This window comes from Lithobates pipiens, unplaced genomic scaffold (assembly GCF_037356315.1).
Source record: "Lithobates pipiens isolate NorthernLeopardFrog02 unplaced genomic scaffold, aLitPip1_a1.2 Scaffold_110, whole genome shotgun sequence".
In the NCBI taxonomy this organism is placed as follows: domain Eukaryota; kingdom Metazoa; phylum Chordata; class Amphibia; order Anura; family Ranidae; genus Lithobates; species Lithobates pipiens.
In genome coordinates, this window is record NW_027507697.1 from 56,290 (window position 1) to 74,669 (window position 18,380).

Sequence of the window (18,380 nt, forward strand, 5' to 3'; positions counted from 1 at the left end):
CTAGATGCTATGATTTTAATTACATTTTTGAAATAAAGTTGAATAATTCGGAGTGCGGCTATCCAGCTACATCTTTTCTACTTCAGTTCCTGTTGCAAACAGAGCCAGCACCCTGTGGGATTGTGGAGACAGCTGTTTTGGGAGAAGTCCTTACCTTGGAGCGGTAATTCTTTGGAATTCCGCTCAAGCTGTCTTGCCTACACACGGTCACATCAAATTCCGATCGTCTATAACGCGGTGACGTACAACACGTTCGACGCGACTAGAAAAAGGAAGTTCAATAGCCAGTAGCCAACAGCTTCCGTCTCGTAGTTGAATCTGAGCATGCGTGATTTTTGGCGTGTCGGAATTGCATACACACACGATCGGAATTACCGATAGAACGTTTTTCCGTCTGGAAAATTGAGAACATGCTATCGATTTTTGGCTGGCGGAAATTCGGACAGCTAAATTCCGACGGAGCCCACACATGGTCGCATTTTCTGATGAACAGCTCTCATCGTTCTTTTTCTGGCCGGAATTCCGATCGTGTGTACGCGGCATTAGTGTATCCTAAAGCCCTGTACACACGGTCGAAGAATCTGTCGGAATGCATCTTATCGGACCGTGTCGTCAGATAATCCGACTGTGTGTGGTATGCATCGGACTGATTCCGCCCGAATCTCCGTCCGACCCAATTTTCCAACATGTTGGAAATATTTCCCGACCAACTGGGCAGGTCGGACCTAATCCGATCATGTGTAGAGCATTTTGATCGGACCAAGTGCCACGCATGCTCAGATCAAATTCCTACATCAAAGCTATTGGCTACTAGCCTGAATGTAGTCCCGTCGTAACTAAATTACGTCATCACGTTCTGAGCGATCGGATTTTTCGCCAACTTGGCCCGACCGTGTGTATGCAACAGTTTCGGACACAATCCGTCGGACTAAATCCGACGGGCAAAATCCGACGGATTTGGTTGGCAGAATCTCCGACCGTGTGTACAGGGGCTTACTGGGGACGAGTGTGGGGTGTAGCAAGATGGCGGCGACGGAACGTCACTTCCGTAGCAAACTGTGATGGCTCGCCCCAATATGTGGTTACACTGGTTCTAATGCTCAGCTTCACACAGCCGGTTTTGTCAAATCGTGATTTGGACGAGCATGTAGGCAAAGTCTCGCACCTTTCCTGGTCGCCGGCACCTCAATGTCATAGAGCCACTATGGTCAATTTTGGAGAACAAGGTTCTGCCTTGGTATTCTGTCACAATTCCAAGCAATTTTGCATGAAGAGTGGAATTTGTTTCAATTATCCACCATCCAAGACTTACAATATATGTGTCAATTTCCAGGAGGATTCAGGTCTTGGATGCCGGAGATGGTCCAACAACCATATTCGTTAGATGATTTCTTTATTTCACCTGCTGTTTCCATCATTTTGTCCAACTCCTTACTGCCGTACAGGTATGTACTGGCCATTGGGACTACAGGGAGTTTCCCAGTGGGCCAATGGCTCAGTGGGCCACTCTGATGCAAGGGGGCTGGTGATGGGACACTCTGATGTAAGGGGCTGCTAATCAGACACTCTGATGTAAGGGGGTGGTGATGGGACACTCTGATGTAAGTGGGCGCTGATGGTACACTCTGATGTAAGGGGGCCCTGATGGGACACTCTGATGTAAGGGGGCTGGTGATGGGACACTCTGATGTAAGGGGGCACTGATGGGACACTCTGATGTAAGGGGGCTGGTGATGGGACACTCTGATGTAAGGGGGCACTGATGGGACACTCTGATGTAAGGGGGCGCTGATGGGACACTCTGATGTAAGGGGGGTGCTGATGGGACACTCTGATGTAAGGGGGCACTGATGGGACACTCTGATGTAAGGGGGCGCTGATGGGACACTCTGATGTAAGGGGGGTGCTGATGGGACACTCTGATGTAAGGGGGCGCTGATGGGACACTCTGATGTAAGGGGGCTGCTAATCAGACACTCTGATGTAAGGGGGTGCTGATGGGACACTCTGATGTAAGGGGGCTGGTGATGGGACACTCTGATGTAAGGGGGCTGGTGATGGGACACTCTGATGTAAGGGGGCTGGTGATGGGACACTCTGATGTAAGGGGGCTGGTGATGGGACACTCTGATGTAAGGGGGCTGGTGATGGGACACTCTGATGTAAGGGGGCTGGTGATGGGACACTCTGATGTAAGGGGATGCTGATGGGACACTGATGTAAGGGGGCTGGTGATGGGACACTCTGATGTAAGGGGGCTGGTGATGGGACACTCTGATGTAAGGGGGCGCTGATGGGACACTCTGATGTAAGGGGGTGCTGATGAGACACTCTGATGTAAGGGGGTGCTGATGGGACACTCTGATGTAAGGGGGCTGGTGATGGGACACTCTGATGTAGGGGGGCGCTGATGGGACACTCAAAATGTAAGTGGGCCGGTCTGGATGAAGTCCAGGGCCAAATTTCTTCCCCAGTCCAGCCCTGCTGCCGTAGGTTGGCATCTCACCCCGGCTCTTCACTCTTACAGCCCCTCCAGACATGTGCCCTCCCCACTCTGGCTCCTTCTGGAATCTGAGCTCCTCAAGGTTGATGGGTCTTCATGAAACACACTTTCCATGAGCCCACGGATGGACTGTCTCACCCTTTTCTTCATATCTTTCCCAATGAAGACGTAGAGTATCGGGTTGATACAGCTGTTGAAAAACGCCAGAGACTGAGAGAAAAGGTCCAGGATTACAACGACGTGATTGTCTTCGAAAAGCCAGACAACGCCCACGATGTGGTAGGGGGCCCAGGTGATGAAAAATGCGACCGTAATGCCTAGCGCCACCTTGGTGCTTCTTCTACCTACATTTAATAATCGGATGTTGTATGCTTTAATAGCCAGAGAGATGTAACAGGCAGAAATGGTTATAAGAGGAATCAGAAACCCAAAGGTTAGATGGGTAAAAGTGACGGCATATTTGTTGTGATCTTCTGAAAAGCAAAAGTTCATGTTGTCCGAAGTTTCGGTTGTACGGTAGATGACGGGAGGCAGACTCATCGCAGAAGAAAACACCCAAATAGCCAAGCATATCATCCACGCCGTGCGCACTCTTCGGTGAGTTTGGGCCCACACCGGCCGGACAACCAGAATCCATCGGTCAATGCTGATGGCCACCAGGGTGAAGACACTGGTGTACATGTTAAGGGTAATGAGAAAGGGTAAAATCTTGCAGAGGGCAGTACCGTACAGCCACGAGGGGTAGAAGAACTGCACTACACTGAATGGAAGACACAAGCAGCACATGATATCGGCCACAGCAAGGTTCCCAAACAAAATGGTGGTCACGGTCCGCTCCATCTTCACTCCGGTAACCCAAAGCACCAGAGCATTGCCAGGGACACCCACGAGGGTGGTGAGAGAGAAAAGCAGGATGGTGAACATGTGATCATGGCTGTAAAAGACGTCTGGTTCGGTCTCATGGCTGAAATTTGACATTTTGCTTCCCTGTAAAGGAATTGACACAGTTAGTGGGTGTGTCTGATCATTATGGTATTTCTATTGTGTTACACATAGGAGATATAACAAGTCACATAATCAGGGCTTTCTTTCTCAGAGAACAAGTGCAGGAACCAACCTCTGAGCAGCCCCTCGTCTCTGCCCGCTACCTACCTCTGAGCACCATCCCTTTGTTCCAACCCCTATGTACCGCCCCTTTTAGAGAATACAGAACCAAATAGCATTTTGTGCTACTAAGTCATTTTTATGGAATGTGCTAATGATAACAAGAAAGATAGTAAAACAGTGAACAACAATAGACCCCACCCCAGCAGCCACAACAGATCTCCCAGCAGTCAGCCTCAATAGACCCTCCAACAACCAGCAACAATAGACCTCATCCTCAACAGTAGCTCCTAGCCAGCGACAAATGATCCCCCAGCAACATAAGACCCCCCTCAGCAACAATAGACTTCCAGCAGCAACAATATATCTCCCAGCAGTCAGCCTCAATAGACCATCCAACAGCCAGCAACAATAGACCTTATCAGGGGCGGACTGACCATTCGGCCACTCGGGCACTGCCCGAGGGCCCCGGGCCATTAAGAGACCCCATCAGGGTTGCCAGCCTTAGTAAAACCAGGGACAGTATGTAAAGGTCTGTGTTTTTTTACATCTGTCTTTGAAATCTCCCTTACCGACATCCTTTTGGTCTACAAATCCCGAGATTATAGCTGCCCCGCCTCTCCAGTATCTTCTCAGCCAATAGAAACATGTCTGTGTATACTGTGTGTGTGTGTTTGTGTATACTGTGTGGACCCATAATCTCTGATTGCCTGGGGGCCCCATGAGTTGTCGGTCCGCCCCTGGACCTCATCCACAACAGTAGATCCTAGCCAGCAACAATTGAACCCCTAACAACATAAGACCCCCCCCCAGCAACAACATACCTACCTAGCAGCAACAGACCCCCACACAAAAATAGAACCGCACCAGCGACAATAGATATGCGTGTCGTAAAAAGGGTCCCTTCTGCACCCGGGCCCGGGCCCAAGGTCACCTCCCCAGACTACGGGGCACCCTCAAGGGCCACCAATAGCCTAACACTCCATTTCCATCTTCCACCCAAACTCCACTGCCCCCAGCTGGGCTGACCCGGAGTATTTGAGGGGGCCTATTACCTGCCAACCCATCAGGGCCTTCAGAATACTCCAGGCAGCTACTCCTCACCTCCACTCCCATCCTTCAAGAATCTCCTGCAAGTTTCTAGAAGTAGGGGGAGGTCTCAGAGATGCTGCCTGTGAGTCATTCAGTCCTCCCTGAGTCATTACCCTGACCCAGAAAAACACCAGGCTTGGCTGCCAACCAAGCCCGAACAATTTACCTATGCTAACCAAAAATGCTAGCACTCTAGCAACACAGCTAGGGGGTGCTACATAACATAATTAGGATGGCACTATGAGTTTTCAGATGAACGTTCATCCCGGTGTGACAAAAGAATGATCATGTGAGTGTAGGTGGGGTGCGGCAATAATTCAGACAGTGAGGTGCAATGGAAAACAGTTCACAACAAACCCAGTAGGAAAGATGCCCAACCGGGTGCACTCACAGACGCCAGTAATGTGCAGAGAGCGGGAATTCAGCATCTGTATAGAGTGCAGCCTGGCCATCTAGTGCCCAAGCTGGATGGTGTCCAAGGAATTGCGAGCTTATGCTTTCGCTCCTCATCGAGAACCTTTCTCTTACCGCTAGTACTGTCCCTAACAGGCGGGGTAACTGTCCCTGCTCTATTAACTTGCAAAATGTGCACCAAACCTGTGAGCCAGGGCCTTTAATAGTCTCTACCTGACCCAAGATGGCTGCTCGAGTCACATTGGGCAGCAGCATCCAATAGGATAGCTTGCCCAGTGATCCAGGGAACCATAGAGGAACTTTGTTCCTTTTGACTCCCTCTCCAAAAACAGTGCTGCAGCAAAAGAGTGCCACCTGCAGTGGAGAAAGTAGACTGCACCTGCCTACATGTCCCCCAAGCAAAATGCAAAATAAGTAAAGGAAAAGGAAGCAAATACAGTTAAGGGAGAGGAGGGGAAGTGGAAAGAGGTGTAGAGTGGTAAAAATGGGAAGTGGGGAGGGAAGGGGGAGGCAAGAGTGCCCAAGGTGGACCCGGGTCTTATCCCATCGATGACATCATCATATATACAGTATCTCACAAAAGTGAGTACACCCCTGACATTTTTGAGGAGCAGAAGAGGACTCCGGCAGCAAACTGTGAAGCTCTGGTGGACTCCATGCCCAGGAGGGTTAAGGCAGTGCTGGAAAATAATGGTGGCCACACAAAATATTGACACTTTGGGCTTAGGGGTTTTCACTTAGGGGTGTACTAATTTTTGTGAGATACTGTACATATATACATATATATGGAGAGTCAAGGAGGTGCGTCTTCTTCTGAGGCACCACATACACTATATTATCAAAAGTATTGGGATGCTTGTACGTGACCTTTAATGGTGTCCCAGTCTTAGTCCGTAGGGGTCAATATTGAGTTGGCTCCACCCTTTGCAGCTATAACACCTTCACCTCTTCTGGGAAGGCCGTCCACAAGGTTTAGGAGGGTGTCTATGGGGAATGTTTGACCGTTCTTCCAGAAGGGCATTTATGAGGTCAGGCACTGATGGAACAAAAAGGCCTGGGTCACAATCTCTACTCTAATTCATCCCAAAGGTGTTCTATCGGGTTGAGGTCAGGACTCTGTGAAGTTCCTCCACCACAAACTCGCTCATCCATGTCTTTATGGACCTTGCTTTGTGCACTGGTCCAAATCATTTGGTGGAGGGGGGATTATGGTGTGGGGGGAGGGGGGATTATGGTGTGGGGGTTGTTTTTCAGGGGTTGGGCTTGGCCCCTTAGTTCCAGTGAAGGGAACTCTTAAGGCGTCAGCATACCAAGACATTTTGGACAATTTCATGCTCCCAACTTTGTGGGAACAGTTTGGGGACGGCCTCTTCCTGTTTCAACATGACTGCGCAAAGCACCTGGGTGAGGCTGCGATGGCGCCAACTGCCGGGCGAATTGACGCCCAGGTGTCGGTGCCCCCCTCCCCCTGCCATGCTCATGTGTGTGACGCTGGGGGTTGGTCTGTGGCGGCGTGCATTTATACGCAACCGCCCTGGTGGGGTCTGGGTTGCTCTGAGCTCTCTTGCACATTGGCCTGGTTTCCTTCCCTCCCTTCAAGCACCAGGTATTTATCAGACCCTCACAAGCCATTCCCTTCCTTTCATCCCTCCCCCCACTTTCCCTTCTCCTGCAACCTGGGAGTCTTGGTGGCGACCTTCTATTATGGTCTTCCACCTCCACTCCTGATTACGCTGCGTACACACGACTGGACTTTCCAGCAGAAAAGGTCCGACTGAATCATTTCATCGGATATTCCGATCGTGTGTGGGGGCTTCAAAATTTCTGACGGACCTAGAAATAGAACACGTTATAAATCTTTCCAACGGAATCAATTCCTATCGGGGAAAACCGTTCGTCTCTATGCTATCCCGACGGACCAAAAAAACGACGCAAGGGCAGCTATTGGCTACTGGCTTTGAACTTCCTTATTCTAGTCCCTGTCGTACGTCATCACATTCTAAACCAACGGACTTTGGTGTGATCGTGTGTAGGCAAGTCCGTTTCAGTGGAAGTCCGTTCGGGAAAGACCGTCAGAGTTTATTCTGACGGAAAGTCCGGTCGTGTGTACGCGGCATAAGTCCCAACAATATCAGTTTTCATTTCTGCACTAAATATCTTTACTATCCAGTCCACCCCCCACTATCAGGGGCGTAACTATAGGGGGTGCAGCAGTCGCGACCGCAACTGGGCCCTGTGCTGCAGGGGGCCCATGCAGCCCCCTCTACATATGGCCGGCAGCAGCATAGGCAGCTAGGGGTACCAGTGCACCATGCACACGGGTGGCTGGAGGTGGAGGGTGACTAGCAGAGCTCCATGCTCGACTATCGCACTGGCTGCTCTTTAGTTGTGCATTCCCCGCATGACCTGTGTCCTCGGCCGGCTCCTCAGAGTACCCCTCTCCTGCTCCATGCATTGCCGCTCAGTCCGATGTCTGTTCTCCTCATCTCTTCTGGGGACGGGGACCCCATCCTGCCTAGGGACAGTCCCCCAATGGGGCACCTAAAAATAAAAAAAACGACTGATGCCAGTGGTGGAACTACGGGGCTCACAAAGGTTATATCTGTGACCACGCCCTGGAGTTCCACCGCCGGACTCGGAGGGAAGGGCCCTGGCTGGGGTTCAGGGGGGCCCTTCATGGTTTCTTGCATCGGGGGCCCTGAAGGTTCTAGTTACGCCACTGCCCACTATTAATTATTCATTCACTCACATAGCCCCAATATTGGTTTCATTTGATTGACTCACTCATCACCGATGCTTCCCATGTTCACACCACGAGTGCTCGGTGTGCCCGGGTTCTGCCTGGGGCGTTGTCTGTGATGGGTACCGCCGCTGAACATGCCCCCTCAGCTCCCCGATACTGATGCCCTCGGGTTGGCTCACGGCCCCTGACATTATGCCATTAAGTGCACATTCACCTGTAAGTGATCTTGTTTTCTATCTACCCTCCCCTTGATACAAGCTAGATTACTTAGTTCATTTACTCTACCATTGCAGATACATCACATGTCTGCTCCTGAAGAGCGGCTTACAGACGCGAAACGCGTTGAGCTACCAGATGTCGTGTACTTCCATTACACGCTCATTAAGATATGTGCTCATATATACAATTTTTATTGTGACCGGGATCAGAAAGACCATAGACCGTGCAGATGCTGTCTTTCAATATGTGTATATCCAATCATGAATGTTGGCGGATTCCATAATCTTATCATGTGATTAATGTTAATAAATATGTTACTATCAGATATTGCGGTTTTAGAAATGGGCACTCTGGAAGTGTGCATTTCTATGAAATGTAATGCATGTAAACATGTATCCATGTGTTATTAAATATTTTACTATCCACTATTCTATACATTTAGTTACCATGAGCTTCATATAAACCCCCCCCCCCCTCCTTTTCCTCACCCGTCCGCCTCTGATGGTGCTTCAGGTTGCGGTCACGGATCACATTCCCACGGTTCCCGTGAATGATGTCCCCGGTGGACTTCCAGCTCCTTGCAATGCACCTCCAACACACAGCTTAGTAGGGCTTGGTCCAAACGGATGTCTTGTAGTTTCTCCCTAATAGGTTTTGGTCCTTATGGAAGACTTTATATTATAGTTCTGATCACCCGCTGGCTCCTGATGAGTGGTACTTACCCCCCGGCCACCAAACGTGTCCAGCTCACTAGAAGACGTGTTCCAACTCTATATTCATATACACGCCCATTATGCCATATTGATAATGGTATCATGTGGCTCTGGGATCCATATGTAAGTTATTATGGGGTTCTAATCCATTGCAGCTTATGTGGAGGAGCTAGACTGGAGGATGTGTACCAGTGGCGGGTGGTGCTCAAAATCTTTGGGGGGGGGTGCAAACAAACTGAAAAATTCTGAAAAAAAAAACTCCATCAATTGCACCATCAATAGCAGTCACTGTGCCCATCAAACGCAGCCACTGTGCCCATCAAACGCAGCCACTGTGCCCATCAAATGTAGCCACTGTGCCCATCAAACGCAGCCACTGTGCCCATCAAATGTAGCCACTGTGCCCCATAAAATGCAGTCACTGTGCCCATCAAATGCAGTCACTGTGCCCATCAAATGCAGCCACTGTGCCCATCAAACGCAACCACTGTGCCCATCAAATGCAGCCGCTGTTCCATCAAACGCAGCCACTGTGCCCATCAATTGTCGCCACTGTGCCCATCAAACGCAGCCACTGTGCCCATCAATTGCCGCCACTGTGCCCATCAAATGCAGCCATTGTGCCATCAAATGCAGCCACTGTGCCCATCAATTTCTGCCACTGTGCCCCATAAAATGCAGCCACTGTGCCCATCAAACGCAGCCACTGTGCCATCAAATGCAGCCACTGTGCCACTCAATTGCTGCCACTGTGCCCCATCAAATGCAGCCACTGTGCCACTCAATTGCTGCCACTGTGCCCCATCAATTGCCGCCACTGTGCCATCAAATGCAGCCACTGTGCCCATCAATTGCCGTCCCTGTGCAATCAAACGCAGCCACTGTGCCCATCAAACGCAACCACTTTGCCCATCAATTGCCACCAATGTGCCATTGAACACAGCCACTTTGCCATCAAATGCAGCCACTGTGCTCATAAAATGCAGCCACTGTGCCCATCAATTTCTGCCACTGTGCCCCATAAAATGCAGCCACTGTGCCCATCAAACGCAGCCAATGTGCCAATCAATTGCCGCCACTGTGCCCCATCAAACACAGCCACTGTTCCCCATAAAATGCAGCCACTGTGCACATCAATTGCCGCCACTGTGCCATCAAATGCAGCCACTGTGCCCATCAATTGCCACCCCTGTGCAATCAAACGCAACCACTGTGCCCATCAATTGCCACCAATGTGCCATTGAACACAGCCACTGTGCCATCAAATGCAGCCACTGTGCCCCATAAAATGCAGCCACTGTGCCCATCAATTGCTCCCACTGTGCCCATTAATTGCCGCCACTATGCCCATCAATTGCTCCCTCTGTGCCCCATCAAACGCCGCCACCGTGCCACATCAAATTCTGCCAGTGTGCCCCCGCCCGCCCGCCGTCTGCACTTACCTGTCTCATGGGACAGCTCCTCGATGTCTTCTCCCATCCTCTCTTCTCGTCCTCTGCTATGATAGGACGCCTGGTGCCCAGCATGGCGCTTGCAGGTCACCTTTTTTGACGTCTATTAGAGCCCATTGCTCTAATCAGGTGCTTCAGAACCACCCCCCGCTGCTGTAATTCAGGCGCCCTGTGCCCGAAAAGGGGCGCCTGAATAGGGGGTGGCAGCGGCGGCCATAGATAGATTCATGCAATGCATGAATCTATCTATTGGTGCTAGAGGGGTGGCAGAAGAGAGGGGGCGGCGCCCGTGCACCCTTATGGACGCGCCGCCGCTGCTATATACAATCAACCAATGTGCTTACATTTTGCACAGCAGTATTCGCCCTCGATTGGATGATCAAGGAAGGCATACATGCCACAAGATGTACACCGAGTCACATCTCCACACCCGCCGGGTTTAATGAGGATTGGGGATTATACCCTGTCCAAATTACCCACCAACTAGCTTCCTGACACTAATACTCAACAAAACAATACACAGGTACTCACAGACCCACGTGCACTCGCAGACCCACGTGCACCTGCAGACTTACGTGCACTCACAGACTCACGTGCACTTGCAGACCCACGTGCACTCGCAGACTCGTGCACTAGCAGACCCACGTGCTCTCGCAGACTCACTTACACTCACAGACTCCCGTACGCTCGCAGACTCACGTACACTCGAAGACTTGTGCACTCGCTGACCCACGTGCTATCTCAGACTCACGTGCACTCGCAGACTCACGTACACTCGCATACTCGTGCACTCGCAGACCCACGTGCTCTTGCTGTCCCACATGCACTCGCAGACCAACGTGCTCTCTCAAACCCACGTGCACTAGCAGACCCGCGTACACTTGCAGACCCACGTGCTCTCGCTGACCCACGTGCACTCGCAGACCCGCGTACACTTGCAGACTAGGGTGACCACATTTCCAGACTTCCATTCAGGGACACCCCCCCCCCCCCCCCAAAAAAAAAAGATAATTTTTGATACTTTTTTTTTTTGGCCAATTTTTGAGGCTGGAGCAGTGGCATATTATTAAATCAGTGGGCCTGTGTGCAAGATCATAAGTGGGTGCTAGGATCACTTTTCATAGGGACTACAGCAGGTCTATCCCCCCCTTACATCCTCCTCCAGGGTGCCCCCTTAGTACTACTGTACTTAGTGGCACTTCCAGGGTTGTAAGGGGACTCTCTGGAGGATGTAAGGGAGCACATTAGTATGCCCCCTCCTTACATAAAAGCACCCCCACCTTACATAAAAGTGCCCCTCCTTACATAAGAGCGCCCCCTCCTTACATTAGTGTGCCCCTTTCTTACATAAAAGCACCCCCTTCTTACATAAAAGTGCCCCCTCCTTACATAAGAGCGCCCCCTCCTTACATTAGTGTGTCCCCTTCTTACATAAAAGCACCCCCTCCTTACATTAGTGTGCCCCGTCCTTACATTAGTGTGCCCTGTCCTTACATAAGAGCGCCCCCTGCTTACATTAGTGTGCCCCCTTCTTACATAAAAGCACCCCCTCCTTACATTAGTGTGCCCCGTCCTTACATTAGTGTGCCCTGTCCTTACATAAGAGCGCCCCCTGCTTACATTAGTGTGCCCCCTTCTTACATAAAAGCACCCCCTCCTTACATTAGTGTGCCCCGTCCTTACATTAGTGTGCCCTGTCCTTACATAAGAGCGCCCCCTGCTTACATTAGTGTGCCCCCTTCTTACATAAAAGCACCCCCTCCTTACATTAGTGTGCCCCGTCCTTACATTAGTGTGCCCCCTCCTTGCATTAGTGTGCCCTGTCCTTACATAAGAGCGCACCCTCCTTACATTAGTTTGCCCCCCTCCTTCCCCTTTACATTAGTGTGCCCTCTATGGCTGTAGCTCACAGTGGGAGATTGGATGAGGAGCAAGTGTGTAACATGGGAAGTTCTGTCCTCCTCTGGGAGCTGGGGGTTAGGACCCCACAGTGGACTTAGTATCCAATAACTGGAGGGAGAAGGGGGAGCACAGAGGTGTTCAGAATTTCAGAGCCCTCTCTTAGGCAGTGAATAGTGATTACAGAGAATGGATCTTTCAGCTGTTCTTGTCTCTGTCGTCTGCTGCTAAAAGATCGGTTCTCTGTTATCACTATTCACTGCTCAGGACTCCAGGAGAGCTCAGCTAGGGTGGCATTCCTCCATGTGCAGTGTAGAAGCATACAGTGGGCATGGCACAGGCTACAGGAGACAGATTTATAACTGCACAGATAAGAGACTGAGAGATAAGAGTGAGGATCATTACAGTGCCGAGAATGAGGGAGAACAACAGTCACTCCTGGCAATGAGGCAGGAGAACCATGGAAGCTCCCAATGCACCCCCCTCACTGCATATTGGAAAACCACCCAGGGCAGGTGCCCCTTCCATCCCCCTTGTACTGCCCCTGCCTGTGTGGCTTACTGCAGCTCCTTGTCGGTGCCACCTGCTCTCAGTCTTTGCGGTGAAGTGCAGGGAGGAGGTGTTCCGGAACGGAGTCTGGATACATTGTGCTGCTCTGGGGTTAGCCTGGCAGCCTCTGCCACTCCTGCGTCCTGGCACGGTCATCACTGGTAACCAGACCCACCGCCTGCCACCCCATCAGTAGCAGCAGTGGGGCAGGCTGACACACAGCAGGTGGGCTGGTCAGGGACTCGGGAGACACTGTTCTGACTCCCTACTGCATGCCGTCGGGTGCCGGAGAAGGAAGAGGTGCTGACTGCCAAGATGGGTGGAAAGAGCAGGGCAGCATTAGGCGCATGCGTCGCTCCCGACCTCACTGTGCTGACGTCACTGGTTACTAGACGCCAGGCGGGGCCAGCCCTAGCAACCAGTTCCGCAAATGAAGTTAATAGGGTGGCTGCACTGGCTGTGTTCACTACTTCATTCCGGGACACTGTATTGTCCCGGAATGAAGGTGCCCGGGACCAGGGACAGAGATGTCCATTGCGGGACAATCCCAGGCAATCCGGGACACGTGGGAACCCTATTGCAGACCCACGTGCTCTCGCTGACCCACGTGCACTCACAGACCAACGTGCTCTCTCAGACCCACGTGCACTCGCAGACCCGCATACACTCGCTGACCCACGTGCTCTCGCAGACCCACATGCACCTGCAGACTCGCAGACTCACGTGCACTTGCAGACCCACGTGCACTCGCAGACCCACGTGCACTCGCTGGCCCACGTGCTCTCGCAGACTCACTTACACTCGCAGACTCACGTACACTCGCAGACTCACGTACGCTCACAGACTCATGCACTCGCAGACTCACGTACACTCGCATACTCGTGCACTCGCAGACTCACGTACACTCGCAGACTCCTGCACTCGCAGACTCACGTACACTCGCAGACTCGTGCACTCGCAGACTCCTGCACTCGCAGACTCACGTACACTCGCATGCTCGTGCACTCGCAGACTCCTGCACTCGCAGACTCACATACACTCGCATACTCGTGCACTTGCAGACTCACGTACACTCGCAGACTCGTGCACTCGCAGACTCCTGCACTCGCAGACTCACGTACACTCGCATACTCGTGCACTCGCAGACTCCTGCACTCGCAGACTCACGTGCACTCACATACTCGTGCACTCGCAGACTCACGTACACTCGCAGAATCGTGCACTCGCAGACCCACGTGCTCTCGCTGACCAACGTGCAATCGCTGACCCACATTCACTCGCAGACCAACGTGCTCTCTCCGACCCACGTGCACTCGCAGACCTGCGTACACTTGCAGACCCACGTGCTCTCGCTGACCCACATGCACCTGCAGACTCGCAGACTCACGTGCACTTGCAGACCCACGTGCACTCGCAGACCCACATGCACTCGCTGGCCCACGTGCTCTCGCAGACTCACTTACACTCGCAGACTCACGTACACTCGCAGACTCACGAACGCTCGCAGACTCATGCACTCGCAGACTCACGTACACTCGCATACTCGTGCACTCGCAGACTCACGTACACTCGCATACTCGTGCACTCGCAGACTCCTGCAGTCGCAGACTCACGTACACTCGCAGACTCACGTACACTCGCAGACTCACGTACACTCGCATACCCGTGCACTCGCAGACTCACGTACACTCGCATACTCATGCACTCGCAGACTCACGTACACTCGCAGACTCGTGCACTCGCAGACTCCTGCACTCGCAGACTCACGTACACTCGCATGCTCGTGCACTCGCAGACTCCTGCACTCGCAGACTCACATACACTCGCATACTCGTGCACTCGCAGACTCACGTACACTCGCAGACTCGTGCACTCGCAGACTCCTGCACTCGCAGACTCACGTACACTCGCATACTCGTGCACTCGCAGACTCCTGCACTTGCAGACTCACGTACACTCGCATACTCGTGCACTCGCAGACTCACGTACACTCGCAGACTCGTGCACTCGCAGACCCACGTGCTCTCGCTGACCCACGTGCAATCGCTGACCCACATTCACTCGCAGACCAACGTGCTCTCTCCGACCCACGTGCACTCGCAGACCTGCGTACACTTGCAGACCCACGTGCTCTCGCAGACCCGCGTACACTTGCAGACCCACGTGCTCTCGCTGACCCACGTGCACTCGCAGACCCGCGTACACTTGCAGACCCACGTGCTCTCGCTGACCCACGTGCACTCACAGACCAACGTGCTCTCTCAGACCCACATGCACTCGCAGACCCGCATACAATCACTGACCCACGTGCTCTCGCAGACCCACATGCACCTGCAGACTCGCAGACTCACGTGCACTTGCAGACCCACGTGCACTCGCAGACCACATGCTCTTGCAGACCCACGTGCACTCGCTGGCCCACGTGCTCTCGCAGACTCACTTACACTCGCAGACTCACGTACACTCGCAGACTCACGTACGCTCGCAGACTCATGCACTCGCAGACTCACGTACACTCGCATACTCGTGCACTCGCAGACTCACGTACACTTGCAGACTCCTGCACTCGCAGACTCACGTACACTCGCATACTCGTGCACTCACAGACTCACGTACACTCGCAGACTAACGTACACTCGCAGACCCACGTGCTCTCGCTGACCCACGTGCAATCGCTGACCCACATGCACTCGCAGACCAACGTGCTCTCTCAGACCCACGTGCACTCGCGGACCCGCGTACACTTGCAGACCCACGTGCTCTCGCTGACCCACGTGCACTCGCAGACCCGCGTACACTTGCAGACCCACGTGCTCTCGCTGACCCACGTGCACTCACAGACCAACGTGCTCTCTCAGACCCACGTGCACTCGCAGACCCGCATACACTCGCTGACCCACGTGCTCTCGCAGACCCACATGCACCTGCAGACTCGCAGACTCACGTGCACTTGCAGACCCACGTGCACTCGCAGACCACATGCTCTTGCAGACCCACGTGCACTCGCTGGCCCACGTGCTCTCGCAGACTCACTTACACTCGCAGACTCACGTACACTCGCAGACTCACGTACGCTTGCAGACTCATGCACTCGCAGACTCACGTACACTCGCAGACTCACGTACGCTCACAGACTCGTGCACTCGCAGACTCACGTACACTCGCAGACTCCTGCACTCACAGACTCACGTACACTCGCATACTCGTGCACTCGCAGACTCACGTACACTCGCAGACTCGTGCACTCGCTGACCCACGTGCTATCTCAGACTGACGTGCACTCAGACTCACGTACACTCGCAGACTCCTGCACTCGCAGACTCACGTACACTCGCAGACTCACGTACACCCGCAGACTTGTGCACTCGCAGACCCACATGCACTTGCAGACTCGTGCACTTGCAGATCCATGTGCTCTCGCTGACCCACGTGCACTCGTAGACCAACGTGCTCTCTCAGACTCACGTGCACTCGCAGACTCGCGTACACTGCCGTGTGATTGGCTGATTAGCAATTTGTGTTATCAAGCAACTGAAGAGGTGTACCTAATAAAGTGTCCGCTGAGTGTATATAGCAAGCTAACTAACTGAATGCATATAGAGCAAGGCGGTGCTCTCTGCACAGAGCAGGTAAGAAGTAGAAGTGGCGGCGCCTGTCCATACTTATAAGTATGACTTCTTCAGGATGGGGTCTTACCTGTACCAGACGAGGGGTCCGACCCGCACCCCACCACCTCCTCTATGGAAGATCTCTGGGTTGGTGGCTACACGTCAGCTTGGTTTTTATGCTTTATGTAATCTCCTTCCTGCACGGTTATGTAATTATGTTTTTAAGCTGACCCACGTGCACTCGCAGACTCACGTACACTCACATACCCGTGCACTCGCAGACTCACGTACACTCGCATACCCGTGCACTCGCAGACTCATGTACACTCGCAGACTCGTGCACTCGCAGACTCACGTACACTCGCAGACTCGTGCACTCGCAGACTCACGTACACTCGCATACCCGTGCACTCGCAGACTCACGTACACTCGCAGACTCGTGCACTCGCAGACTCACGTACACTCGCATACCCGTGCACTCGCAGACTCACGTACACTCGCAGACTCACGTACACTCGCAGACTCCTGCACTCGCAGACTCACGTACACTCGCAGACTCACGTACACCCGCAGACTTGTGCACTCGCAGACCCACATGTACTTGCAGACTCGTGCACTTGCAGATCCATGTGCTCTCGCTGACCCACGTGCACTCGCAGACCAACGTGCTCTCTCAGACTCACGTGCACTCGCAGACTCGCGTACACTGCCGTGTGATTGGCTGATTAGCAATTTGTGTTATCAAGCAACTGAAGAGGTGTACCTAATAAAGTGTCCGCTGAGTGTATATAGCAAGCTAACTAACTGAATGCATATAGAGCAAGGCGGTGCTCTCTGCACAGAGCAGGTAAGAAGTAGAAGTGGCGGCGCCTGTCCATACTTATAAGTATGACTTCTTCAGGATGGGGTCTTACCTGTACCAGACGAGGGGTCCAACCCGCACCCCACCACCTCCTCTATGGAAGATCTCTGGGTTGGTGGCTACACGTCAGCTTGGTTTTTATGCTTTATGTAATCTCCTTCCTGCACGGTTATGTAATTATGTTTTTAAGCTGACCCACGTGCACTCGCAGACTCACGTACACTCACATACCCGTGCACTCGCAGACTCACGTACACTCGCATACCCGTGCACTCGCAGACTCATGTACACTCGCAGACTCGTGCACTCGCAGACTCACGTACACTCGCAGACTCGTGCACTCGCAGACTCACGTACACTCGCATACCCGTGCACTCGCAGACTCACGTACACTCGCAGACTCGTGCACTCGCAGACTCACGTACACTCGCATATCCGTGCACTCGCAGACTCACGTACACTCGCAGACTCACGTACACTCGCAGACTCATGCACTCGCAGACTCACATACACTCGTAGACTCGTGCACTCGCTGACCCACGCGCTATCTCAGACTCACGTACACTCGCAGACTCACGTACACCCGCAGACTTGTGCACTCGCAGACCCACATGTACTTGCAGACTCGTGCACTCGCAGATCCATGTGCTCTCGCTGACCCACGTGCACTCGCAGACCGACGTGCTCTCTCAGACTCACGCGCACTCGCAGACCCACGTACACTCGCAGACTCGCGTACACTGCCGTGTGATTGGCTGATTAGCAATTTGTGTTATCAAGCAACTGAAGTGGTGTACCTAATAAAGTGTCCGCTGAGTGTATATAGCAAGCTAACTAACTGAATGCATATAGAGCAAGGCGGTGCTCTCTGCACAGAGCAGGTAAGAAGTAGAAGTGGCGGCGCCCGTCCATACTTATAAGTATGACTTCTTCAGGATGGGGTCTTACCTGTACCAGACGAGGGGTCCGACCCGCACCCCACCACCTCCTCTATGGAAGATCTCTGGGTTGGTGGCTACACGTCAGCTTGGTTTTTATGCTTTATGCAATCTCCTTCCTGCACGGTTATGTAATTATGTTTTTAAGAAGCCAGGATAGTAACCCCCTGACCTCCAGAAGGTTTACCCCCCCCCCTGACCCAGGCCATTTTTTGCAATGCAGCACTGCACTATTTTAACTGACAATTGCGCGGTCGTGCATCGCTGAACCCAAATACATTTTTT

General features: G+C 52.5%; 1 pseudogene; it reads right to left on the minus strand.

The window, feature by feature from the left end:
* Positions 1-1,917: 1,917 nt before the first annotated feature.
* LOC143961283 (C3a anaphylatoxin chemotactic receptor pseudogene) lies at positions 1,918-16,457 on the minus strand (annotated as a pseudogene).
* Between the last annotated feature and the right edge of the window lie 1,923 nt (positions 16,458-18,380).